This window comes from Emydura macquarii, unplaced genomic scaffold, assembly GCF_026122565.2.
Source record: "Emydura macquarii macquarii isolate MOO-44397 ecotype Brisbane River unplaced genomic scaffold, CSIRO-AGI_Emac_v2 contig_2308, whole genome shotgun sequence".
Lineage (NCBI taxonomy): Eukaryota > Metazoa > Chordata > Testudines > Chelidae > Emydura > Emydura macquarii.
In genome coordinates, this window is record NW_027132445.1 from 235,471 (window position 1) to 262,914 (window position 27,444).

The 27,444-nt window shown below is 41.4% G+C and overlaps 1 long non-coding RNA gene across 1 annotated transcript; it reads left to right on the forward strand.

Annotated features, from left to right (window-relative positions):
- On the forward strand, positions 1-27,444 carry LOC137161502 (uncharacterized). The gene is made up of 4 exons (XR_010922102.1): positions 1-847; positions 8,166-8,294; positions 9,625-9,641; positions 27,266-27,444. It is a non-coding gene; the product is annotated as an uncharacterized lncRNA (long non-coding RNA).

The window sequence follows — 27,444 nt, forward strand, 5'->3', positions numbered from 1 at the left end:
GCTTTCCGATAATCAGAGTAAACTCAGTTAGAGCTAGGTTCTCCCATTGTCAGGGAAGCAGAGGATCTGAATATTTTGGGCTCTAATTTGATTCTCCAGGTTCTTCACTTGTTTTTCCAAAACCACCTGTGAAGGGGTATAAACCCCACACCAGTACTGAAGGGGTTAAGAGGAGTTGGCAAGCTCAGTTAGTGCATTCACTTGCACCTGAATGAAGAGCCAGGCTCAATTTGTGATGAGATCCAGCTGGGGAGGGTTGTGTGGCTGCTATCTGAGTAGGGTATCAGGGAAAAAGAGAAAATGGTAGTCTGGGGGAAAGTAGGTTTTAGAGGCCTTTCCTGAGGTGGAAAACACCAGAAAATGGTTAGCTAAAGCTGCCTTGTAGAATGGTAGATCCTCAAAGAAAGGCAGGAGTGGGTGAGGGCTTTGAAAAGGGAGTTAATCCCTAGAAGAAAAGGAAGACTAGGAAAACTAGGTTTTGGAAGAAGCCTTGGGCTAAAAAGAGTGAAGCCCTGAGGGAAGGGTCAGACTCAACATAAGATTAAGGTGGGGGAGGAGGGGAGTGATTGGAAACACCAGACACCTGGTCCCTGAAGGATAGGCCAGAGGTGTATAGGTGAGTAGAGAAGACTTTTAGGATATTATCATTTCCTGAAAGGGGAGAACTCAAGAGACAGTCTTGCTGGAGGGCTGTGTCTCAGGAGAAGACTGAAAAAATATTACCCCAAAAGGGAGGGATGTAAAATGTGACCTGGCTGAGGTGTGAAAGGAGCCAGACCATTGCAGGATTGGAGCAGCTGTTGGTAGGAGACCCCAGAGGAGAGCTTGCTACATGGAGGTGCATGGGGTGAGTGAATCCTTCACACAGTCATACCTCTGACAGCAGAAAATTCCTCGCTTTCGGTTGTAGCTACCTCATGGGCTGGCTTGTGATTTTTTCATTTGTATTTTCCCTTCTGCCCTTGTTCAGAGTGCTTGTCTGAGCTGACATGTCTGTCAGGTTGTTGCTTTAGATGCCAGGGGATTCCTTTGTATAACAATTTTATGTACATGCTCAATACTGATTTTTAGAAGAATGGTTTCTGTGTCAGCAGCTTTACTCTTTGCTAGTAAAGATTGTGGTATGGTTGCCTGGCATGTTGAGGTGGTGGTGGTGGCTTTTGTCAGAGTTTTCTCTCACTTGTTTTCACTGATTTCCCTTAATGTTGCAAGGGCACATTTATTACATTGATTAAAGACAACTGACATTCCAAGCTACAGTACCTCTAGTTTTAGTCATAGACTCCAAGGCTAGATGTGACCATTGTGATCATCTAGTCTGACCTCCTGTATAACAGATAATAGCCAGCCAGAGAGATGTTTTCACCTGGGGTGGAGAAGGCACAAAGTGTGGGATGTAACCTGCAGGGCATTTGGAGGTGGTGATGTTTCTCTAATTAAACACATGAGAATTGTTGTATCAAAAGTGGAGTTTGCTTAAAAAGGTACTAAAGAAAGATGGTAACTTGTTTGTAGACTCCTTCATTGAGTTCCCATATTATCACTGTTAAAAATATGACTATTTTAACACCAAGATGGCTGCCACCAGATATTACTCTAATTACAGAAATTCTTCTCACACACATTTAATGTCTCATGTATGGTGAGAAGTGCTTCTTGTGTTATGAAACTTTTGATTAATGGACTAGGTTCTAGGTGAAGAGGAATATTTACTATGCACTCTAAGTCTGTGGGGCTATTACTTACTGGCTTTCAACTGACCTGGCTGAATAGACTTGTTTTTCTTTTTAAATGGTGTATTTACTGCTAGTGCACCTTGAGCCTATTGTGTCTCTAAGACTCAATCTGTCCAACTTCACATGTCGCAATCTCTTATAACGTGCACTGTCGAGATAATGCATGCAATTGTATTTCAGATGCGTTTTGCTATGTTCTTTTAAATGCAGCATCAGGAGCCATAACTGTGTAACTGTCTTCAGTCGTCCAAAGTGAAGACTTCAATTCTGATACAGTAGAGCTAATTTCATGTTAGTATGTTCCTTGCCTCTCTAGGTTCTCTGCCTAAATCTATAATTGAAGTTTATGGACTAGGCAAGAGACAGTTCTTCTATAACTGCAACACATGAAACACAGTATGGTATGTATGTAAACTGGGCCTGATTCTCCAATCACTGCATTGCACCTTCTGTAGTCACTTATGCCTCTGCAAAATCCTACCATGGGTGTGAGTGTAAATTCCTGTGTGTGGCTTTTTTAAAAAACAAAACAAACCCATTTTGAATAAATGTCTACAAAATTTGCAAGGCAGCAGTGAACAATGCCTATTTTGACATTCAGGATATGGAGAGAGAGTTAAATACAGCTATCTTTCTGTGATACGTGGGCTCTGCTGGAGCAGCTGCTGGTTTTATAGTGTTGGAGTGCTCAGCTTCACACACAAAGCTACACCATCTGACAGAAAAAGGAATTAAACTAAAAATGGAGGTGAGTTTGAGGAGGTGTTGTCTTGAGTTGAGGGCTACATGGAAGGCAGTACTTAATTTGTAATGTGCTGGCGCTCAAGCAATTTTTTTACACTTATAACTGATGGAGCAAGCCTAAAGGTGCTGGGGGTTATGAACTGCCAAGCCTAGAGGTGCTGGGACTCAGCCCTGCCAAGCCTTGGCACAAATTAAGCACTGATGGAAGGGGGCGCCTAACAGAAATTTGAGAAAATGAGGTCTCTGCACTTTCAGCGTTGTATTCAAAGGGGAATTTATTGCATCTGCACTGATTAGAATATTTCTATGGGGTATTAAGACTTTTCCATACAATGGGAGGGGAAAGAAGTAAAATTCCTTTTAAGGGAAAGGTGTCTGGGTTGCTTAATATTCTTGTTGACAGATCTGGTTTAAACTTTAGAATGCAATAATAGTGGATGATGAGTTCCAAACGATGCAATAGAGCTGATGAAGTAGTTTAGATTGATCAAACTGCAGGGATCCTTCCTGAACAGATTTCCTAGTGGTGTGTATTTAATTCACTGGGATACTCTTACTATGTCTACATGTACAGTGCTGCGACTATATTGGTATGGCTGGGCTGCTGCAGCACATGTGGTGGAGACTTTCTACATCGATATGGGAGAGTTATGTCAACAGGAAAGAGAACCTACCCCTGCAAGCAGCATAAGCTATGTTGGCGGGAGAAGCTCTCCTGCTGATCTCGCGCTGTGCACAGTAGTGCTTATGTGGGTTTAACTGTCACTATGGAGGGAGGGGGGTGTAGAATATTCACACCCCTGAGCTACATAAATTTTGCCGACATAGGCGGTCATGTAGACCTAGTCTTAAAGGCTGCATAATTCCTCAAAATATTTCTGGGAGCCTTTTGATTCAGTGTGAGAGAATGTCAGACCAAAAAATGATGCCTGCTTGTTGCAAGGTGTTTGTTTAAAGTAATAGGAGGAGACTTAACCAGTAAGCCAGATGCACGTGATAAACTAGAACATACTAGGTATGTGCTTCAATGTGTTTTAAAAAAAAAAATTGGACCGTTTAAAAAATGAGAAACAAGATGGACTTTAGAAACCGTACAACCTGAGGATCTGGCTTCAGTAATCTGTCCTCTATGTATTTTTCCTTTATGAGCAAATTCTTTTATCTAGGTGAGGAATGGCATTCATCTTTAACCGTCTGCCTCTTAAAAACACAGCAGGCATCAGAGAATGCCAGAAAGAACCTGACCCACAAATGCTTCGGCTGCCACAAAACAGCAGCAATTAAACAGAACTTGAAAAAGTGACTGTTAGAAAATTAAACCGATGCCTATCTGAGTTAGGCCACACTTCTAACAAAAGTCCGGTGTATCTCCTGGTTACTCTTAACTGACCACTCATAGCAAACTAATATGCTCTGAAAGCTGAGTGAATAACTTGAGACAAGTGGCTTATTTGTTAAATTTTGCTTCTATTTCTGTTTCTGCAACATCCTTACGTCTACTCATTATTCAAAATTGTGAAATTCTGATTCATGAACTGTTCAAAGTTTACATTGTAGTGTTTCACAAATTATATAAAATTGTTTCTGTCCCTCCATTGGCAGACTTCTCTCATGTAATTAACCAAAGAGTGCAAATTTTGTTTCCCATTCATTATAAAACTTAATTTCCTTTCAGTAACTATTCCAGCTTAAACAGCTTCCTTTTTTACATGCAAGTGTATTAGTAAATTCTACCATTAATATTTGCTGAAAATGAATACCGCCGCTATCAACAGTGTTGGATCTAAATGGTCACTTTGAACACACTCTTCTGCCCATTCATTAGCTCTAATTTTAAGTCAGCATGGTGACTCCAAGATAAATCCTGTATACAAACAGTATTTGTTAACTATATGGGGAATCTGGGTTCCCCCAGGACCTGAAATTTTATTTTTACGGAGATTTTTGTGTAATATATAAACTCACACATCACTAATAATTACCTCTTATGGAGAAAATAAAGACCAGATGAAAACTCTTGTTCTCCATTCTTAAGGAGAAAAAAAAATCTCTGCTATAAAATTCTGTGGAGTGGTTCAGAAAACAATTGAATAGTAAATATCTAAGACTTTAAAGTAACTTTGATATAACTATTAAATTGTATAGGTTTTCCTTTAATGAGTCCAATCTTTTAGATATCCTTCATATCTGGTATTCCTTTATCAAAAGTGATCACAGCCTTTTAAAACTCTGGGATACATCTTGCCCATTCTGGGGGAGGGCAGAAAAGAAGACAAACACACCCTTCCTTTCTTCCAGGAATCCTGTTGGCCAAGACACAATTTCATGGACCAGGTCTAGGGAATGTGGTGTTGAGAGCACTTCAGTGATGTTTTTTAAAAAAGGTGGTGTGGGGATGAGCTAGTATCTGTACAGTGCTCTGGGTATATAAAATGCTCCCCACCTCATTGGTCACTCACCAGCTGAGGTCATGAAGAACTTTCCTGCACCACCCCCAATGCACAGGTAATAGTATTACACACTTAGATATACTGCAATGGTAAGATTGTACATGCCTCTGAAACGTCACAGGAAAAAATGGTTTGGATATGAGTACCAGCCTAGCTGATCCACTGATCCCTCCTGGCACAACAGTTCCTAAATTCTTACACAAGTGTCTTTATATTTGATACAATAGTATAATCTTGCAAACCCTATCAAAAGGAAATCACCCTAATTTAGGATTGCTCTGAACTGTGGCTTTTTAATACTGGTAAAGAACTTCAATGCTGAGATAATGAACCTTAGCCTCTCTTGTAGGATGCCATAGTCACCAGTTTAGTAACTTGCATTAAAAAAGTTACTGTATTGCATTTGGGAACCTGTGCACCATAGAGACCGATACACCATTTGTCTCAGGTCTATTTGGCCCACATGCTTTAATTTGCTGCCAGTGCTTTGAAAGCATTTACATTTGGGTTGGAGTGTAAATTGGTATAAACAAACACACAGGTGTGAGAGGATGAGATCTCTGCAGAAAATGGCTGCTGAGTGGCTAACTTCCACCTGTCAGACTTGGGATATAAATTTACACTGAGGAATATGTTTGGATCCTGAGCCTGCAGTTTGGGTCCATGTGGGTGCAGGGATCCACTTGTGAGGAGTGTGCAGGCTCAGGGACTTACTGAGGTGTCTTGTGCCACTCTGCATCACCTCTGAGTTTGGCCCCAGATCAGTTTCTCAAGAACACAAGGGAAAGCCCTACCCTCTTAATCTTGCCAAATTAAGAACTAGAAGCTTCCAGTAAACTGCCTGGAAACATGTTTTGAAGGTAGGAATTGTTACTGCTAGGAAGTGAATACTGTTTTGGGGTTCATTTGTGTGACTCATTCTGAACAAAAACAACTGATGTTGCAGTGACTAAGTCTGAGGAAAGCAATTCAGTGTGCTCTCATTGCCTTGGAGATGTCAAGTACACGTGAAAAATCCAAAATAGCTTTGGCTAATAGATCTGTCAATTTCAAAGGGACTTATCCTACTTTTCCCCTCCTTCCCCCACTAGGAATAGGACAGCCTTAATCTGTTGGGTGAATTTCTCCTTGGTGGTGTGATTTCAGTGATTGCTTCATCATATCAGAGGAGTACTTTCCTCACTTTATTTAAAATAAAAAAAAAAAAAAAGACTATTTTCTACATGTTCAGAATTCTGAAGTGAAACTCTCACTGTGCAACTAAACCATAATACTTTCAACTGAGCTGTTCCTGGGATCTTTCCTAAGAATGACTCAACAAAAGTGAGTCATGGGTTAAAACTTTCAAATGTGACTTCAGGAGCTGAAGTCCCACAGACTTTTCAGGCAAGACTCCTTAGGGTCAGGCAATACTGCACAAAAAACCCCAAACAAACCCCATGGCAGCAAACCTCTGAGCCAGTCTACAGGCTGGGGCTCATGCTACAGGGCTTTTTAAAAAAAAAAAAAGCAGTGTAGACATTCCTGCTTAGCCTGGAGCCTGGGCTCTGAAATCTGGAGAGTGGGAATATCTACACTGCTGCTAATTTTTTTTTTTTTTTTTTTGAGCTCCCTAGCATGAGTCTTGGTCTGGAGACGTGACCTCTGAGACTCAGTTCAGGATGTTTTGTTTTGGCAGTGTAGACTTACCCAAACTCAAAGTGCTTTTGTTAAGTCTTATTTTAAAGTATGAATCTAAAACCAATTGTAGAAGTGATGCAAAGTGACGGCGGTGATGGATCTCCCCATGCACATTAATTCAGACTCTTACTCCTGATTTCATTCAGCCTACTGACATCTGTTCTAAAGATATGTTTGGCATCTAACTTGGTGAAGTCTGTGTGCCTAGCAGCTGGACGAAGGCTTACCTTACAGTGGCTCTCATCTTTCCTTAACTTATACCTTCTGGTTCCTTGACATTCAGGCTGGTAACCACAACCAGTGAGTAGTTCTGTCCCAAGAACCAAGCTTTGGCCTGTGGGATACTGGGGCAGGAGCTTTCATCACCATCTCATACTCCTCACTTATGTTCCTTTCCAAGTTTTTAAAGAGTATGAACATGGACACTCGAAAGCTTTCTCCAAAATCTGTGTTTCCCCTCTCCTGACTGAAGGATTTATAGATGGATTATAGTTCTGCTTATACTTTCAGCCAAAACTCAATGACCACCGAAGCAGTGGAGAGCTGAATGAAATGTTGGGTTTCTTTTTCAGTGAGTTGCCTTGTGGAGTTGAATGTACCTAAGAAGATTTAAATAGAACTAAGGAAATAGTTTGTCCAAATCCTCTGTTAACTGACATCAGCAAAGACCTTGCAGACTGAGATTCTTAAAAGTGGGAAGAGAACCACTTGAAACTTTTTTTATAAAGCCCAAATTAGGAAGTCTCTCTTTCCCCCCCCACCCCCCTCCACACTCTAGCCCAAATACAGTAATACTAAGGCTCAGCTTATTTGCAAGAAATAGCACAAATCAAACAGTTGTAAAACACACACTGTTTATGCTGGTTTGAAGGACAGCTCCTGATTTGGGATGGCTACGCAAACCAACGCACCTGGTCTTTTTGGTTCTTTGTTAAGGAAAAGAGAGCTTTATTGAAGGCAGGCTGTCTGCAGTGTATATTTCAAAGGACAATTAAGAATGCTGGGGCTAAGTTCACAAAAGGATTTAGATGCCTAACTATCACTTCAGGCACTTCAGTCCAATATTTAGATCCTTAAAGGCCCTGTCCAGCTTCTGCCTAACCTTGTAGGTGCCTAAATTCCCTAGGTGGATAAGTTTCTTTCAGTAAAGTCCAATAGGAGCCTAAAAACCTGCTGCTGGGCATGCAGATAGCACCTAGCTCATGCCTAAGCTGCTGGGGTATCCTCAGGCTAGGAGTTGCCCTGTCTATTTCCCCTTGGGTGTGCTTAGAAGCTGCCTATCAGGTTGGGAACCTACATGAAACACTGGAAGAATAGGTATCATCCCTCCTTAAACCTTTAGCTCAGGGGTTGGATCACTTTTTAATTAAAGGGGGTGGCACTACTGCGACATATCCATTCATGCTGCTTTGCATTTACACTGCTCCTTTGATCTGGGAATCTGTCCCTTTACTAACATTAGTTAATACCCACAACACGGAGATAATTAAGAAAGGAAGAATATTTTCTTTACAGTAAGACTTTTTTTTTTTTTTTTTCCAAATATCCACCTCAGGAGCACCATTGCCAGTGGCTGAGAATCAGAAAAGAGACTGCAAAAATAAAATTACATGGCAAAATGACCTCTTGTTCAGTGTCTGCTCTTCAGACAGTTGGAGCTACTCGCTGTCAACATATGAGTAAGGTATAAAAGGGGGAAAAAATAGCTGGGGCTAGCAAAGGCGCTTTAGTACAGAATTTCCAAAACACTGGGTCCTGACCAGTCAGTGGATCAAGGGAAGGTTCTGGATAGTATGCCATACCCAAGGCCAGATTAACCCATCAACGGTCCTTGGCCTAGGCCAATGTAAGCTTCTCCTTGCATGGTGTGGAGGGAAGGCCTGAGGGGGAGTGTCGGGGAGAGAATCATAGAATATTAGAGTTGGAAGGGACCTCGGGAGGTCATTTAGTCCAACCCCCTGCTCAAAGCAGGACTAACCTCAGCTATATCATCCCAGCCAGGGATTCGTCAAGCCTCAGCTTAAAAACCTCTAAAGATGGAGATTCCATCACCTCTCTAGGTAACTCATTCCAGTGCTTCACCACCCTCCCAGTGAAACTTTTTCCTAATGTCCAACCTAGACCTCCCCAACTGCAACTTGAGACCATTGCTCCTTGTTCTGTCATCTGCCACCACCGAGAACAGCCTAGCCCCATCCTCCCTGGAACCCCCTTTCAGGTAGTTAAAGACCACTATCAAATCCCCCCTCATTCTTCTCGTTTGCAGACTAAACAAGCCCAGTTCCCTTGGCCTTAGAGGACTGGCTGTGTGTTGCAGAGTGTGCTCATCCTGCAACTGGAGCTGCTGTCCAGCCAGGCTGGGCCCAACTCCACACTCCGGGATTTGTGACCTGGCACATGAGGTCACAGCTCCACTCAGGTTTGGTAAGGCTGCCCTTTGTCAGGCTGGAGGGGTGGCTGGGCCAAACCGGAGTGGGTCTGCTGCACCTTGTACCAGGTCACAGGGTGGAGTGGGGAGCTGGGCCCAGCCCTGTGGGCAGGAGCCGCTGCTGTAGGATAGGTGGACTCACTCTCCTTTGAATCAGACCAGAATTGGGGTGTGTGCGCGTGCGTGTGCCAAATGGTGCGTTGCCTTGGTAAAAAGTTTCGGAGCCACTGCTTTAGAAGATGTAAAGAAATACTTCCTTACCCCAGGTGTGATGTGCACATTTTATAGACAGCCAAAGTGAGACCAGAGCTTACCTGACTTGCCCAGTGCCCCCAGTGAGTTGGTGGCCGAGTGGGCAATGGAACTCTGGAGTCAAGTCTCCCTGTTCTAGTGCTAGAACTAGCTATAGTATGTTTGTAAGTATATAGACACACTAACTATAGTATGCGAAACACAAGCTTCTGTACTGCCACTAGAATCTCCATTTCAACACTCGTATGTTTTTCAGATAAAGCAGTCACTGAACTTGCTGGATGCTTATCTGATTCTGTATTGGACCAATGTTTTTTTTCCTTTGTCTTTGCAGAGATTCTGGATCTCAGGGTAAGTAGATCTTGTAGAAAACCCAACTGAGGTCTCAAATCTCTTGTTTTCCCTATACAGTCTGTTCAGTGGAAAACCCAGACCTCTTTGCTGGAGGCACATACACTAAATCAGAACCTGTTTAAGTAAATATATTGGAGGAACTGCTTTTGGAAAAAATTGTTGCTATTGCTGATCTCTGTGCTCCCCCTTGTGGATGTCACCTGTCTTACAACAATTTTTCCTTGCATGATCATGTACATGTCAAAATAGCTAATGACAAATTAATTTCTACTAGGCATGTATGTTTCATGTGAGAATGTTAAACATAATGGGCTTCCATTACCCCGGTGTAATTCAGTGTTTACTGAACGGACAGTGCCCTGGTGAATGAGTGTAATTGCACAAGACAGCAATTATACTTGCTGATGCCAGGACTGAATTTGGCACAAAGTCCAAAATTTTAAAATATTTCATATTAGGTCTGTCACTTGCCCCTCCATTTTACTATTAATAGATATTTCCCATTAACAACTGAAATGACCGACCAATATTCAGTTTGTAAAGCTTGCAATATTTATGTAATGCATGGGTAGTGGTGGTGGGAAGTGTTAATTAAATATACACGTAAACAAAGGGACTGAGTTACAATTGCTTTGGCTGTGAGACCATAACTTTTTGGATTTACCGAGTGACATTCTCCTCCTCTTAAACTTGCTTTAACAGCATTGTCTGTATTTTTCTTTTCACCCAATTCTTTCTTATAAATCACTTCTTCCATGAAGTGGGTCAGACCTTGCAGCATTATAACAAGTAGGATGTAACATATGCAGCAAAGACAACTTTACGACCCTTAATTGTTAGATATTTGCTCTCTTCCTCACCCTATTTCTCTCCAATCTAACAGCAAGATCTGAACATGAATGTTTCCTTATCTGGCTTAGATATAGCTCTGTTTGGATCCAATGGGGATGTTGGAGCTGTATGAATTATGGCAGCTCAGTAAAACTTAAATTTATGGTGTCCAGATCTCCCATCTCTCTCAGCCCACAAAGCAGAGACCTTTTTAAAGCTTCTTTGGGCAGGGACTGCTTTTTGCACAGTGCCTATCACAAAGGTGCCCTGTTTGAGCCTCTAGGGGCTACTGCAATAAATAACTTTCCAACTAAACTGGGTGATAGAGTTAAACAGCTCCATTAAAAAAGCTTAGGTAGTTTTTGATAGGAAGCACAGTAGCTATGCAGATACAAAGGTGGGGAAACAACCATCTGGATGGCTCATTCTCCCCAGCCAACTAACAGCTTTCCATTGCTCATAGTCACTGTTCATTTTCTGAAGGGAGGTAGGAATTCTTTCCTTGGAAAAGAAAAATGAAGATATCCCTGTCCTGCTGAGTGATAGCACTTTGAGGCTAAGAAGTGGAATAGTAGTTGGGGTTACTCTGTTGCTTTATCTTTTCTGCCTTAGTGATGTTTGTTAACCAGTCATGTCATTGAAACACACTAGGCTTTCTGCTACCCATGACAATGATGTGTTATTTCTGACATTTGCAAGCAATTCAGGAGTAGGAGAATTGATGTTCATTGCTAGCAAATGTTCCATTCACCCAAGATGTGGCCACTACAAGCACTTATGAATGTTTTCATTTAGCCATTGAAATCGCATATTTATGCAACTTGATCTTCGTTCTTTTTCTTGGGAATGGGAGTGGGATAGGGAAGGCTGGGGGAGGAGCGCAGGAGAAGGAAACAAGTAGCTTTTACATTAGGAGGAAACAATCTTTAACGTAAGTTCTTTTAAAGCTAGGACTAAGGTCTCAAACATCAGAAAAAGGACATGCTTTGCTGGTAAGGTGAAAAAAGTACACTCAGACATCAGGAAACTAATTCAAAAGCTTGTCTTGTAATTTTCTGCAGTTCTCTAGTGTAAGAAGCAAGACACTATTCAATGTGAAACAATGATAAACAAACAGCTGAATTTACAGCTAGTTTTTCCGAAACTCCTAGAGCCAGCTATCAAAACCATCTCCTGTGGCAGACTGGCAAATCAAGTAGGTAGCCTAGAATCCAAAAATTCTTTGTTCTAAATCTTTAGCACTTACAACTCAGAGGAAAGAATTTCCTTCTTTTCGGGAATTTACTTGAGTGGAATTCTATGGCCTGTGTTAGGCAGGATGTGATACTAGATGATCATAATGATCCTTTCTGGTTTTTAAAATCTTGTGGAGATGGAGCTTATACCACCAAGGATCCATTGGCTGGTATTCCTTATAGCACTTCCATAAATAAAATAACCTGTACTTGCAAAAGGACTCTTTAGTTTGTAGAAGTGCATCTCCAGTGAGGCTTTTCCCAGCATAGCTTTGTTAGTTAGGGGTGTGTCTATCTTGTATCTTCCTCTCCCAGTTAAACTGACATAGCTATATTGGCAACATTTAACATGTTGACCCAGGCCTTGGTGTAATAACACAAGAATGGCCAAACTGGGTAAGACCAATGGTCCACCTAGCCCAGTATCCTGTCTTCCGACAGTGGCCAATGCCAGGTGCTTCAGAGGGAATGAACAGAACAGGTAATCAAGTGATTCATCCCCTGTTGCCCATTCCCAGCTTCTGGCAAACAGAGGCTAGGGACACTTCAGAGCATGGTTTTGCATCTCTGCCCATCCTGGTTAATAGGTATTGATGGACCTATCCTCCAAGAACTTATCTAGCTCTTTTAAAAATCCTGTTATAGTCTTGGCCTTCACAGCATCCTCTGGCAAAGAGTTCCACAGGTTGACTGTGTTGTGTGAAGAAATATTTCCTTTTGTTCATTTTAAACCTGCTGCCTAGCAATTTCATTTGGTGACCCCTGGTTTGTATGTTATGAGAAGGAGAAAGTAAATAGGCAAGTGTTTATGCCATACCAGTCATGATTTTATAGACCTCTATCTTATACCCCCTTAGTTGCCTCTTTTTTCCAACCTGAAAAGTACCAGTGTTATTAATCTCTCCTCATATGGAAGCTTTTCTATATCCCTAATCATTTTAGAGACCCTTTTCTGTACCTTTTTCCAAATAAAAAAAAATATTGGAAAGTGGGTGACCAGATCTGCACACAGTATTCAAGATGCAGGCATACCATGGATTTATAAAGAGCCAATATATTTTCTGTCTTATCTATCCCTTTCCTAATGATTCCCAACATTCTGTTAGCTTTTTGGACTGCTGCAGCACATTGAGTGGATGTTTTCAGAGAACTATCTAAAATGACTCCAAGATCTTCCTTGAGTGCTAACAGCTAATTTAGACCCCCATCATTTCATATGTATAGTTGGGATCATGTTTTCCAATGTGCATTACTTTGCATTTATCAATATTGAATTTCATCTGCCCTGTTGCCCAGTCACTCTCTTTTTTGTGAGATCCCTTTGTAACTCTTAGTTCAGTTCAAAGCAGACTGCAATCTTGAGTAGTTTTGTATCATTGGCAAATGTTGCCACCTCCCTGTTTACCCCCTTTTCCAGATCATTTATGAATGTTGACCAGTACAGACCCCTGGGGGACACCACTATTTACCCCTCTCCCTTGTGAAAACTGACTACTTATTTCTACTCTTTCCTATCTTTTAACCGGTTACTGATCCAAGAGAGAACCTTGCCTCTTATCCCATTATTGCATATTTTGTTTAATAGCCTTTGGTATGGGACTTTGTGCAAGGCTTTCTGAGAGTCCAAATACACTATATCCACTGGATCACCCTTGTCAACAAGCATGTTCACCCCCTCAAAGAATTCTAGTAGATCGGTGAGGCATGATTTTCCTTTACAAAAACCATGTTGACTCTTCCACAACAAATCAAAATCATCTGTCTGATAATTCTGTTCTTTATTATAGCTTCAACCAATTTACATGGTACTGAAGTTAGGTTTACTGGCCTGTAATTGCTGGGATTGCTTCTGGAGCCTTTTTTAAAAAAATTGGCATCACATTAGCTATCCTCTAGTCATCTTGTACAGAAGCTGATTTTAAATGATAGGTGACATACCACAGTTAGTAGTTCTGCAATTTCACATTTGAGTTCAGAACTCCTGGGTGAATACTATCTGGATCTGATTTATTACTGTTTAATTTATCAGTTTGTTCCAAAACCTCCCCTGACACCTCAGTCTGGGACAGTTCCTCAGATTTGTCACCTAAAAAGAATGGCTCAGGTCTGGGAATCTTCCTCACATCCTCAGCCATGAAGACCAATGCAAAGAATTAATTTAGTTTTTCTGCAGTGGTCTTATCTTCCTTGAGTGCTCCTTTAGCATCTTGATTATTCAGTGGCTCCAATGGTTGTTTAACAGGCTTCCTGATTCTGATGTTCTTATCTTTTTGCTGTTTTTTGAGTGTCTGGGTAGTTCTTAATTCTTTTTTGGCCTTCTAATATTTTTATACTTCACTTGCCAGAGTTTATACTCCTTTCTATTTTCCTCAACAGGATTTAACTTCTACTTCTTAAAGGAAGCCTTTTTGCCTCTAACTGCTTCTTTTACTTTGTTTAGCCACGATGGTACTTCTTTGATCCTCTTACTATGTTTTTTAATTTGGGGGTATACATCTAAATCAGCTATTTACTTAAAACACTCCTTTTTTGTTTTTTATTCTTGTGTTTTTAAAAAAGGGCAAGTGTGAACAACTTGTAGTGATTAAGGCTAGGGCTTTCAAAGGGACTTAAGGAAACTTTTCTTCTGTATTGTGAGAGGTGGGCTGATTTTAATAAAACAAAAATTGACCTCACCCAAAACTCTTCTGAGGTTGAAGGTTTAGTGAATTGTTTTCATAATTATATTGTATTGTGGGGGCCCTAGGCTCCATTTTCCTATGCACTTGAAAAAATATAACTCAGATATGCTCTCTAGGCTAAAGAGCTCCTACAATTTAAGGCCTCACCCCTGTCCATAAGCACGTTTGTAGGTGATGGCAGGATTGGGGCTTTAGTGATCTTCAAGGGTGTGTGGGGGTATGTACATGCTTGTGTACACCTCTAGTTGCAACTGGAACAGAGACACAGGTACCAAAGTGCCACAACAGAGGTCATTCTTGTGAGGCTTTCACACAGATTGTGCAGATTGGAGTTTCTCTTTAAGGTGTTTCCCAGGATATAACTCTTCTGTTCAGATGTTTCCATGTTACACTTGCAGAATTCATAAGCGTACTATAAAAATTCCATCCAAGCTGAAATTTGGCAACAAATAAATTTGTGCGGACACTGTTTCCAGAAAGCACAGTTGAATATTTAAGCTATTGTAGGCCTCTTAAATATACCCACTGAAAGTGGTGTGTTGCACTTATGTAGCGTCGAAGCTGCAAAGTCTTGCATTTTAGAATTTTGGGGCACTTCAAAACAATTTTTTGCCCGTAGAAAGTAAGCAGCTACTGCCATTTATCTGGAACTCTGCACGAGAATTATGTCCCAGAGGCAAATTCCATACTGTTAAAATACAAATGCACACACCAAAACCTCAGGCTTATAATAGACTGCCACATCTTGCACCTGGATATGTGCACATGTGGGAATATAAAAACAAAGCTGATTATTTTGATACATGGGACTATTGGTCTCCTATATCTACACACAATTAACTCTCTCCAGCATCTTTTCTCCCACTTCCCTTATGATGGATATGATTTGGCCACACAGGTCATGGACTCCATGACTACTTCAGCTAAGGCTGCAGCACCCCAACTACAATCATACCCTGATCTTGGTACATTTTTTTTACTATGACTGCTCTATGAATTTTGCCTAATCTTACTGACAAAATCATATGCTTATCTTTTATGTGCCCTAACGTTTTGCAGTCACCATTTCTAAACAAATGGTCTGGTGCACACTAAAACTAGGACTTTGTAGCCAGATACCAGTAACTCTCTACACCTATAAATGGGTTCATCATACTCTTTCCCCCCCCCCCCCCCCCCCCCCCATTAGCTGATCATGCTGTGCAGAAAAACCAATAAACTGAGCCTGGCATTAGCTGATGTAATTCATCAGTTTCCCCCTCTGAGTGGCATATGCTCAAATGAGCCATTCTTCAGGGCTCAGAAAAAACTCTGGACGCCGACATCCAAAATGGCACCAGGATTGGTTTGAATATGATGAAATCATACAGCATTCATCTAAGAATCTTTGTTACCATTAAGTCAAATATCACTATTGATGGTTGTCACACTTCCAGTTCTATATCACTTTATATATCTTGGCAGTAGCATCTCAAGTGACGGTTCCCTGGATCAAGAAATATCAAATAGAACACACAACGCAAGCCAGGCTTTTGGGATCTCTTGTCATAAGATACTCAATCAACACACCATCAAACAAAACTGACATGTAATGCAACAGTAACAGCCTTCCTTCTACATGTGTGAAACATGAACAGTTTACCCCACACACATCCAGCAACTTGAAAAGTTTCACATGTTTGTGCTCTAATCTGAAGATCCCCTACTGTCCTGACAGTGTCAAACATTAACAGCCTTGTGGGGGGGAAAGGCAAAAACAACCAGCATCAAGGCAATGATCATTAAAGCTATAAGCTTTGATGGACAGGTCATGTTATCAGAAATGGGGGTGATGACAGGTTCCTGAAAAGAACTTTCTGTGGAGAGCTAAAACTCAGAATGCACAGGAGAGGCGGTCAATGAAAACATTGCAAAGACCCCTTTTAAACAGAATCTGACTTTGTGGCATAAATAGTGATAACTTTGAAGTATCCAAGGCCAGATCTGAATGGAGGGCAACTATCCATAAAAGTAGTCAATACGTTGATAGAGATGCAAAAACTGATTTTGGGGTGGTAAATGTGTCTTCAGGGCAAGCCTGCACATTCTTATGATCTGTTCATAATCTTGCTCCTCATAGCTTTGAGTATATAGCCGTATGAGAACAAATGTGATGCCATGCCAGCCTCTCCTATGATAGAAAGCCATCGTGTGCAGCACAGGTAGAGATGCATTAACTAGTGCACCACTTCTTGGCAAGCAAGAGCACTCTAGAGCATAATCTGTCCTGCCTGTGTACAAAGGGGAGGTATTGCTCTCAATCCTCTCCACAGAAAGCTCTTTTTCAGGAGTCTTATTTGTGAGCTTGCACGGATAAATATCGCTCGGGTTATCTGAATTACTTTAGAAACAAAATCTTGCAGTGGGTGAGCTTTGTTCCCTTCCTGCAGTTTCAGGGGAAGGATGGTCGCATCTGACCACAAGGCTGTACCTTTCATTCGCCCTGCCCCACTCCCCATCCCGCCTTCTAGATTGGAAGACTGCTCAGACTTTTCCTTTATATACCATCCCAGTGTTAGCTCATGAAGTGGCCACTAGAGGGTGTCATGCATTATTGCACAAAATGCTTTCTCCAGAGTCCAATTCCACTGTTAGCAAGATTCCGCTGTAACTACTGGTCAAGGTAATTTCACAGAAGCTATAACTAATATTCTCCGTCCAACACAGACACATCATTGAACATCATCAACCTAAGAGCAATTTAAGGCAAAATGAAGAAAGTTTTAATGCTAAGCCAAAACACATTCCTTTTCTATTGAAATTACTTCATTTTCAAAGCACACATAGAAAAAACAATGTTTTAGGGAGTGGGTAAAAGGAGCTGAACCAGAGTTAGAATGCAGCTGTCATGGGACCTTCCTTCTGCAGAAACAAAGAGCAAATGTGGGGGCCTGTTTCTGATCTCAAGATCACTAATTTTTAACTGCATTGATTTCTCTTGTAGGTGAGGGGATGGTTGAAGGCATGCAAACACACACGCTAATTATAGGGTGCAGAATATTGCCTTTATTTTCCAATATGAGCCTAGGGTAAGAACAAATGACATGTAGAATCGTAAAAGATCTTCTGAGTAACTTGTTCTCTCCCTACCAATGTAGGTCTGTTTGCTACTGTAAACTTCTTGCTTTCCTGAAATAGGGGTTAGACTTTTTTTTTTCCACTTAATAAAAATACTCACTTTGTCAGTTTCAAATAAGAAGCTTCTTATGTTTAGTGAATGTCTTTAAGGCTTCATGGAAGACGTAATATTGTCAGCCCATAAATGAAGATCCTCTTTTCCCTGTGATGGGGTGTATCAGCCCCTCCCACCAGAGGTGCACATGCTGGCAGGAGGTGGGGCTTAAAAGCCCAGCAGAGGCCTCAATGGGGTGGGACTATGGGAGTGAGGTCTCTCTCCACTAGAGCCCACCAGAAGGGATGTAACACTACCACGTCCAGAGAGGCTTCGGGGCTGCTTTACTGCTCAGGCCAGGTGGGTTGCTGGGCCCCACTGCACTGGGGTAACTCTCGAACAGCAGCGTTACAGGCAGTCAGGGACCCAGCACGACACTGGAGACCTGCACAAGATGGGAGTTGTACTAACATCCCTCCCTTTTGGGAGAGCCCTAGGCACCATCTGTCATACTCTCCCCAGAACAGGAACAGCATCAGGATTGCCTTAACTCTGGGCCCCAAACTACACTGTGTAAAACTTAATTAAGTCATTCCAGGTCCCAAAGTGCTAGGCAAACTAGTGCTCTCCACTTCCTTGTAGCCCAGCCTCCACTTGCTCCTTCAGGGGGTGAGATGGGGCCACTTTCCTATAGTATACTGAAGGAGGTGAGGGTGTAAAACCCCCACAGGAGTGGGAGAGGGCAGCAGCCAAACAATGGGCTACTTTGGGGGGAAGCCTCCCACCCTTCACCGCACCACAAAGCTCTCTGACCTGGCCACTGGTGGGAGCCTAGGCTAGATGGATTATTGGTCTGATGCAATATGGCCAGTTTGATGTTCAGTGTTTAACTCTTGCTCTCACCCCTTCACCCTCATCACCAACAGAATCCCCTGACAATCCCAAAACCTCACTAACCTGAGACCTTCCAATCCCCATTCTGACTTGAAAGTTTTCCCAGTAACTGCTACTGTCCTGTGATAGGAGCCACTGGATTTGATGAATACTGATCCTTGCCAGTGACAGGTGCTAGTAACCTTTTTACAACTCTCATCCCCATTATGTGGTTTAGGACCAAAAAATAATATTCAGTCTTTAACAACATTTCCATGTGTCTCACCATGTTGTTGCTGTCTCAGGTCAGGCCAGAAAACACTGCTAGAAAAGGACTTTCTTGTGGTACGTCAGTGAGACAAGGTAGGTAAGGTAGTCTTTTATTGGACTAACTTCTGTTGGTGAGAGAGACAAGCTTTTGAGACACACAGCTCTTCTTCTGGTCTGGAAATGTACTCTGAGCTTCACAGCAAAATGCAAGATAGAACAGACTGAGCATAAGTGTAGCCTGATCTATAGATTATATTGAATTTAAGAATCCCCAGTTATCACCCTGAGTGTTGACAGGTTCTTGTCCCAAGATCAGGCCCATTCTTTTATAGCTGGGAAACCTGATGTGCACAGTTACAACACCCACATTATAGGAACTTTTTCTGATTACAAATAATTTTAAGACATAGCACAGTCACAAACACCCCAGCTCAGTAAGGTAGATACTATAAATGTACATCTGCACATCCATATGCTCACACCATCCCTTGCAGAACAACCTGAAATGTTAGCCATCTTCCTCATTACAATCACCTTCCTCCCCCGTCCCCCATCACCAGTGGCCATTTTGGTACCTCCCAAGGACTACATCTCTATCTCTTACTGCCCCAAGGCTGGGATGTAACTTTTATAATATGATCTGCTGATGCCACTATGTTGGATGCATCTTTAGTAGGGGATTGTCTCCTTTTCCTTATTTGCATTTCCTCGCCTTACTAATATTGGCGTGTTCTTCTATAGGTTAGTATGTAATGATCTCGGCTTCTTCTTATATGTCAATTTGTTATCATAGTCCCTCTGTGGTCAGGTATCTGCAGATGTAGCACGTATACCTGTTCTGCATGTCAATTTGTTGCCATGACACTCTTGTGGTTGGACCATGTAGCTGTGGTTGAAAATTCTCCTTAAATGCTATTTTCAGCTACCCAATACTTGAGGTTTTCTATTGGGCAGTTTATCTGTTTAAATTTAAATCTGTTCATGGGCCTCAAGCCTTATCCTAACTTGATGAATCTAACGTATTACAGCATACAGGACATAAGTCTGTAGGTTCCTTGTTTTTCTGCTGAATATAATGGAAAGTTATGATTATTCACTAAGGCAAGACAGCTCTATGGGCTACATAAATGGTTAGCACATTGTAAGGAACCACTTAAGGTAAAGTGGCCCGTTCACACTTTTAGGATAAAGGTGGTGGTGGTTAGTGGCTTACAATAATTGTAATAAGCCATAAATCCAGAGTCTCTGTTTAGTCCAATGTTTCTAGTGTTTTGCAGAGTTAGAATTTAAGCTCTGAGGCTCATCTTTTTTTTTTGTTTTTGTTTTTGTTAAGTGCTGTGTAGGTTTCCTTGGAGGATGAGGAGTGAGAGGTCCTATATAGAGTGATCGCTTTGTGTAAAGTGTTCACCCACTGATGTGGTGGTCTTTTGTCTTTTATCACTTTCCTATGTGAGCTCATTCGAGAGTATAGCGATTCCATCTGATTTCACCCGCGTTGTTGTTGTTGTTGGGGCACTTAGTGCACTGGATGAGGTACACCATATGTTGTAATAGCTATGTGTAGATCTTGAAAGACGTTTGGTTTTTTGAGGGGGGGATATTGATCACTGTAGCAAGGAGATAGGTCTGCAAGTTTTGCATCTGTTCTGGCAGGATCTGGTGCTGCATTGAGTTGGTGTCTTGGTTTGTGGTGAGTTTGCTTTTGATGCGCTTGGAAAGGTTGGTTGGATCTTTATGATGTCTGCAAAAGGGGGTTCAGGAAAGATTTTTTTTTTCCATGATGGGGTCTCCATTGAGTATGGGTTGTAGTTATCCTGTATGGGTTCCAGTGTGGGCTGATAGGTGCATGGTTGGAGGGGGCTTTATTTCTGTATTGAAGTAGTTTTCTCTCGGTGTATTTGGGTGGCCCATTCATGATGTGTTATACTTCTCTGGAGTGTCCTTGTTTGGTGAAGATGGCTTGGAGTTAAGCTGTATAGCCTGGACTTTCTCCTAGGAGCATATCCTGTGGTATCTGAGTTCTTGGGGTGGTTACTGGATTTATGACTGTAGGTGTGGTGATCTGTGCGTTTCTTGTATATGGTTGTCTGTAGGGTTCCATTTTTGAAGCTGCTTCTAATGTCCAGGAAGTTGATGTTTAGTGTGTGAGTGTTTCAGAGAATTTAATGGATGGGTGGTGGTTATTGAAGTTGTGGTGGAAATCCTAAATCATCTGTTCACAGGATGAAAGGTCAATGATATTATCTCAGGTATATATTGGTTTCATGGTGCATTTGTCCAGAAATTCTTGAAGGCAGCCCCTGAAGGGTTTAGCAAATTGGGGAGCCATGCTGGTACCCATGGCTGCTCACATGGTATGGACAAAGTATTAAGGGTGAGAATGAAACCAATGAATTTGGCGATGTGTTCAAGAGTGGATATCTGAGTTGTCCGTTGTCTTGAGGATATTTGAGGCAGGCAGTGATGTCATTGTTAGGGATGTTGGAGGATAGGGAAGTGACATCCAGGGTGGCAAGGATGGTGTTCTGAAGGCAGTTATTAGTGTTGCAGAATTTGTGGAGAAAGTCAGTTGTGTCCTGGAATACGTATTGTTGGCATTTCTCTTTTGGGTCCTTGCTGGGCCCCAGTAGTGCATCAGGGCATAATGTGACGTATGTAGTTACAGTATATAATCGTTTTACCATATGTAGGTTTTTTTTTTGCGTATTACAACTTTAAATGTCTAAGAACTCTCCCTCTCTGGAGAGTTTAGCAGCCATTTTGGTCACATTTTATACAAAGGTTCAATTTATAAATAGTTTAAAATGATTAGCAGATGTTTTAAGAAATGGCTAATTAGTTAGTCCAACAGGTCAATAGGCTGCTTATAACCATAGCTTGTAATGATCTGGAATACCTTTTTATGCTTAATGTGAACTACTTATGTCAGTAATGTTACAAATAGAACCTTAATATAAAGTCTCTCATACACACACTGTTGTCTGTCAGGAAGATTTTACTACTTGTTCTCTCATTATGGATCCATTTATATATTTGAGACATGTTCTTTGTGCATGGAAATAGTAGTAGGTTACCTGAACTTCTGGAACCTTCAAGTGTCATTGTGAGCTTTAACTAAAAGTCCTTCGCTCTCCAATTCTGAATCTTTATATTTGTATAAAAATGGACTGCAGGCATCTTTTTATACAACTTTTAAAAGTGTAGATTTAAAAAACCCCTCCTTTCTTCCTAAATGAATCCATTACCACTATCACAAACAAAAATGTTTGTTTGAAGTATGAGCTGTTGTGTTGCCTAATGCATGCTTTCTGGCAGAAGCTGCTCCCGAGGAAAGGTCAAGAAAAGAATTTCGACCTATAAACTGAAGTGGGGAGACTTTTCAAAGCCAAAAGTGGGCTCCATGGCCCTAGGTGCTATGGTAATGCAAATCAAGGAGTACTATACCTTCATTCAAAGTGTAGACAAGTAATTGCATCACTTAAATGAATATTTTCCTGCAGAAGAGGACCAAGCATGGGAATGAATCCATCAAGCAGAGATGGATACAGTTTGGGGAATGAGTCTCTTCAGTCGTGCTTTAATCCTCATTTTAAAAAAACCCAAAAAAACCCCAGAACTCTCTGGACCAAGCTCCATGATCTGGAAGTAGAGATGATGGCTTGGTAACCTGGCTGCCTAGCTTAATGAGCCACCATCTCTCCTTCCAGAGTGGGGCGCTGAGTATGGGGGGGTCCCCCTGAGTTCCTGTGGGATCCATGCAGGTTACTGAGCCACGATCTCACCATCTGGACTGCAGCATCAGCTCCAAGTATTAGTCAAGAGTTGCCCCAAACCCAACTGCCATTCACCCCCTCCCCCCCCCAATCTCTAGCTACAGTTTAAGTGGTGCTTTAAATTTGATGTAGCTGATCTACAAAGGGTTGTAGGTTTCATAGATTCCAAAGCCAGAAGGGACCATTGTGGTGATCTAGTCTGACTTCCTGTATAACACAGGCCCTGGAACTTCCCAAAACCTCCAGTCTTGATTTAGAAATTGTCCAGTGATGGAGAATCTACCATCCCTTTGGTAAATTTGTTCCAGTGGTTTAACTACCTTACTGTTAGAAACGTGCACCTTATTCCAAATCTGAATTTGTTTAGTTCAACTTCCAGCCTTTGGATTTTGTTTAAACCTTTCTCTGCTAGATGGAAGAGCACATTATCAAATATTTGTTCCCCATGTAGATACTTATAGATAGATTCAAGCATTAGAAAACATGGCTTTCACGGATATTAAATTGTATCTACATATGAAGGCTAAAGAATAACTTGAATACTTTCTCTGAATCCTCTCCAATTTCTTAACATCTTTCTTGAATTGTGGACACCAGAATGGGACACATTTCAGCAGCAGTGCCACCAGTGCCAGATACAGATGTAAGAACCTCTATCTCAACTTGAGATTCCACTATTTATACATGCCAGCATTGCACTAGTCCTGTTGGCCACAGCATCACGCTGGGAGTTCTTGTTCAGCTGATTATCCACCAGGACCCCTAGTCTTTTTCAGAATCACTGCTTCCCAGGATAGAGTCCCCCATGCTGTAAATATGGCCTGCATTCTTTGTTCCTAGATGTATACATTTTGCCCTATTGAAATGCATATTGTTTACTGGTAGCTAGTTTACCAAAGTGATCTGGATTGCTCAGTATCAGTGACTGCTCTTCATTATTTACCACTCCCCACAATTGTCCACTAACCAGGAAGAACACAAATCAAGTTATTGATTAAAAAGGTTTAAATAGTGTAGGATGAACGATTCCTGAGGGGCCCCGCTAGAAATACAGCTGCTCAACAATGTTTCCCTAGTTACAATTACATGTTGTTCTAGCACTCTAACATTTTTTTAATCCATTTAACATGTGCCATGTTGGTTTTTTTGTTTTGCATTGTAGTTTTTAATCCATGTCACATGGTACCAAGTCAAATGCTTTACAGAAACCTAAGTATAGTACATCAACCCTATTATCTTTAAGGTTACAAGTTTGATTGTCAATCTATTTTCTTTAAACCCGTGATGATTGAAATGAATTACATTGCCCTACTTTAGCTCTTTATTAATAGAGTCTCCTATCAGCCACTCCATTATCTTGCCTGGGATCCATTTTGGACAGACAGGCCTATATATTACCCAATTAGTCCTATTTACCCCTTTTCAGATATTGGTACAACATTAACTTTCTTCTAGAACTTCCCTCGTGTATCAAGATTTACTGAAAATAAACACAGTCCCACTTTTTAAAAAACTCTTTACAAGTTTTGGACCTGATAACTGCATCTACTGAATTAGACTTTAACATCTTCCTGAGATTAATGGAATGGAAAGAGTAGTGGTGTTATCAATCTGTTTGTTTTTCACAAATACAGAAAAGAAATAGTTATTGAACCCTTCTACTTTATTATTGATGATGATTCTACCATTTCCATTTAGCAATAAACCAATACCATTGTTAAGGTGTCAACTTCTTATCTATCCTAACTATCAACTTCATCTTCTATTTGTCATATATTTTATTTTTTATAGCTGCCTTCACTTCCCCTCTAAGCCAGGTCACTTTTTTTTTTTTCTTTAAATCAGTATGGCCTTTTCCTCAATTGTGGGATTGGCTTTTGGGCATCTAAGTAAAATGGTCTTAAACAATGCTCAATTATCATTCACTTTTTCTGATTTAAATTCTCTGTTCCATCTGATTGATCTAGCTCATAATTGTTTTCAGCTTTGTGAAATTGACCCTTTTAAAGCACCAAGTGTGTGCATCTGTTACTTTATTTTGAACGCACGTTATAAGGTCAAATCATGATCACTTGAACTGAAGCTAGCACTAACTTTTAGTTCTGTGATCAGTTCCTCTTGGTCTGTCAGGATGCGGTCTAACATACAATTTCCCCCTGTTGGATGCAACACTTCTTGAGTCTCTAAGAAATGACTTCCACAGGATTGAAGGGAATCTCAGCCAAGACATGGATATTTTATCTACTCACTTCCAGCAAAGGAGACTAATTCTTAATGAAGCCAAGACAATAACTACCTTCCATCTAAAAATAGTCTTGCCAATCAACCCATGTTGATCTGTGTCCAAGGATGGCTATCATACATTTTTGGAATAAAGCTTGACTGTATGAAGCTGAATAAAGAATAATGACAGAATAAAGCCTCACAAAGTGGCCCCATCTGCCACACTTGAAAATGAAGGTCTCTTCCTGTACCACTTGGATTTAAAAACAAAACAAAAAAAAAAGCCCTCAACTATCAGGAACCTCCTGGCAAACAGACCCTTCTGTTCTTCACACATCTGTATTAGACTTGGTATCTGCTCCAGATAAATACTGCTCTGTGTGGTCTGGGGGCACATCACCATTGACAGGGAGCTCAATTTGGCCACTCATATTATTTGTGGCTGCTTGAATTGTACACCATCTTCCCATCCATATGTGCTGTAGTAAGAAGTGAGAGCTTAAGGCCTGTAAAACAGGCTAAGGCCTAAATGGAAAAAGCCCAGTGAACAGAAGTATAAGGGGTCACTCAAGTTAACTGAGACTGGTATAGGAAAGTGCTGATTCTGCAAGGTTGTAAGACTGCCAAAATATTACTAAAATATGTAGTGGGTATAAGAGGTACCAAGATACTAACTCTCTGAAATGACACTTTGATGGGTAGAAATGATACATGGAGTGGCGGTGCCCAAATTAGCCAATCAACGGAAAAAGGTGGTATTAGACTATGTCAGGAGGGTGGCAACTACCTACGTGAAAGGGGGCAGACTGAAAGTGTATGTAACTGTATAAAAGAGGATGTCAGAGGGAATACCGGTGTCCGGTCTAGGGGATAACGGAAAGTCCCGCCGTTGGGCCGAGACCATTGTAACGCCGCCAATATGAAACTGACCCAGAGATACTCTGTAAGTCATTTCTCATTGTGCCGCACGCAATAAACCCAGCTTGGGCGCCTTCGTTACTCAGCTAATCTGTGGTCGTGTCGACTCATTCGATCGTGAGAGCCGTCTCAGTTTCCTGCGCAGAGCTGGGACAGCATCTACATAGGGACACACGCACGCAGCCTACACTGATAAACATCGGTAACCAACACACCGAGTACCACATGTGCTAGCACACATAGCTCCACCATACCTTTTGAGATGCCATTACTGTTAAGCCTGCCTGGAGAGCTACTACAGATGAAATCAACCTATCTACCTTATTCTCTCACAGGAAATTCAGTGCCAACATAAAGATATCCTTGTGTTCAGGGAAGAAATCAGATTCCTGTGCATCTGTGACACCACAGCTAATACCTCAACACCCCTTGCTATGGCAGCTCAAACATTCTTGGACAAGAATGCCACTGGGCTTTTACTATGCACAATCAAGCAGCGCTGCCAGGGAGCTGAAAACTTTTCCACTGATTTCTTCCTCTCTGTGAGGATCTACAGTCCAACACACTAAACTCAGGTGTCCATCATTGCACCTGTGTCCTTGTATGCTTGATCATAGATCCTCCTGGAACAGGCTATTCTCCGGCTCATTCAGAGTTGCCTCAGTCATGCATCACCTTGTCTTGGCTTCCTCCCCACACTGACTGGAGCAACATTGCAGACAATAACTCATGGTGTCAAAGAGTACCCAGCCCAATGCCGGAGGATAACTTACAATACCTAGCCTCCCTTGATACAAAGGCTATCTTCTGGTTACAAAACTTGAACGTTGACCTGTGATCTCTGGATATATGAGAGAGAGGATGCAACACGTTGAGTTAGGAACTGGTCCTGAGTTTATATTTAGAAATTGCAAGGATGTTTAGTATTGGCAGCAGGAAGACTCCAGCATATGTCATTCAAATGAAGTCCCCCATGATGACACAGCATGATACCCATAATGCATAGGGACATGTCTTTAAGGAGCCTTTCATCCTGTTCACTTATGTGAGTTGGTCTGCAGCAAACATCAGACTAGCACCCTATCTTGTGCTTTATTTATTAGGATATTGATCCATAAGCATTCAAGATAATTTACATCCAAATGATCAGTGACTTGGAAGCAGGAAATGTCTTTTTTTTTTTTTTTTTAATAGAGTACCACTCCTTTTCTCCTTTTGCCTGCTAGACCCTTCCTAAATAGATTATAACCATTAGTTGTAACATTCCAACTGTGCAAATCATTGCACCAGGTTACAGTAATAGCAACTGGAATTGTTCACTTATGTTCCTCTTGTTACCCAGGTTCCTAGCACTGATGTATAGGCAAATCAAGAATTTCTTCATGTTCTCTGATTCCTTGATTTGATTTTTTTGTTCTCAACATCTCGGGGGTTTTTGTGCTAAATGAGTGCTCATTTCTTCCATATTTCAGCCTTCCCCTTTTTGTTATTACTTGAACACCCTCCTGGCTCCCCTTCTACTGAGATGGAGGCCATCCAAACTAAATACTCACCCTCCCTCACAGAAGGTGGACGAATGTTCCACAAAACCAAAATCCTTTACCCCTTGTTTAGCCAGTGGGTCACTTCCAGAATAATCTATTTTTCTGTCTTCCTTCGCTCATAGGACAGGGAGGATCTCAAGAGCATTTGGACCTTCATCACACTTCCAAGTTCCTTGAAGTCATCTATTATGTGAGATATTGAATAATGCAGTGACGTTAGTACTAATAGGAGCCATCACCAATAAATCTTTACCTGTCTACTTCAGATGCCTATCCGGTCTTAGAGGTGACGCTCAGGTGC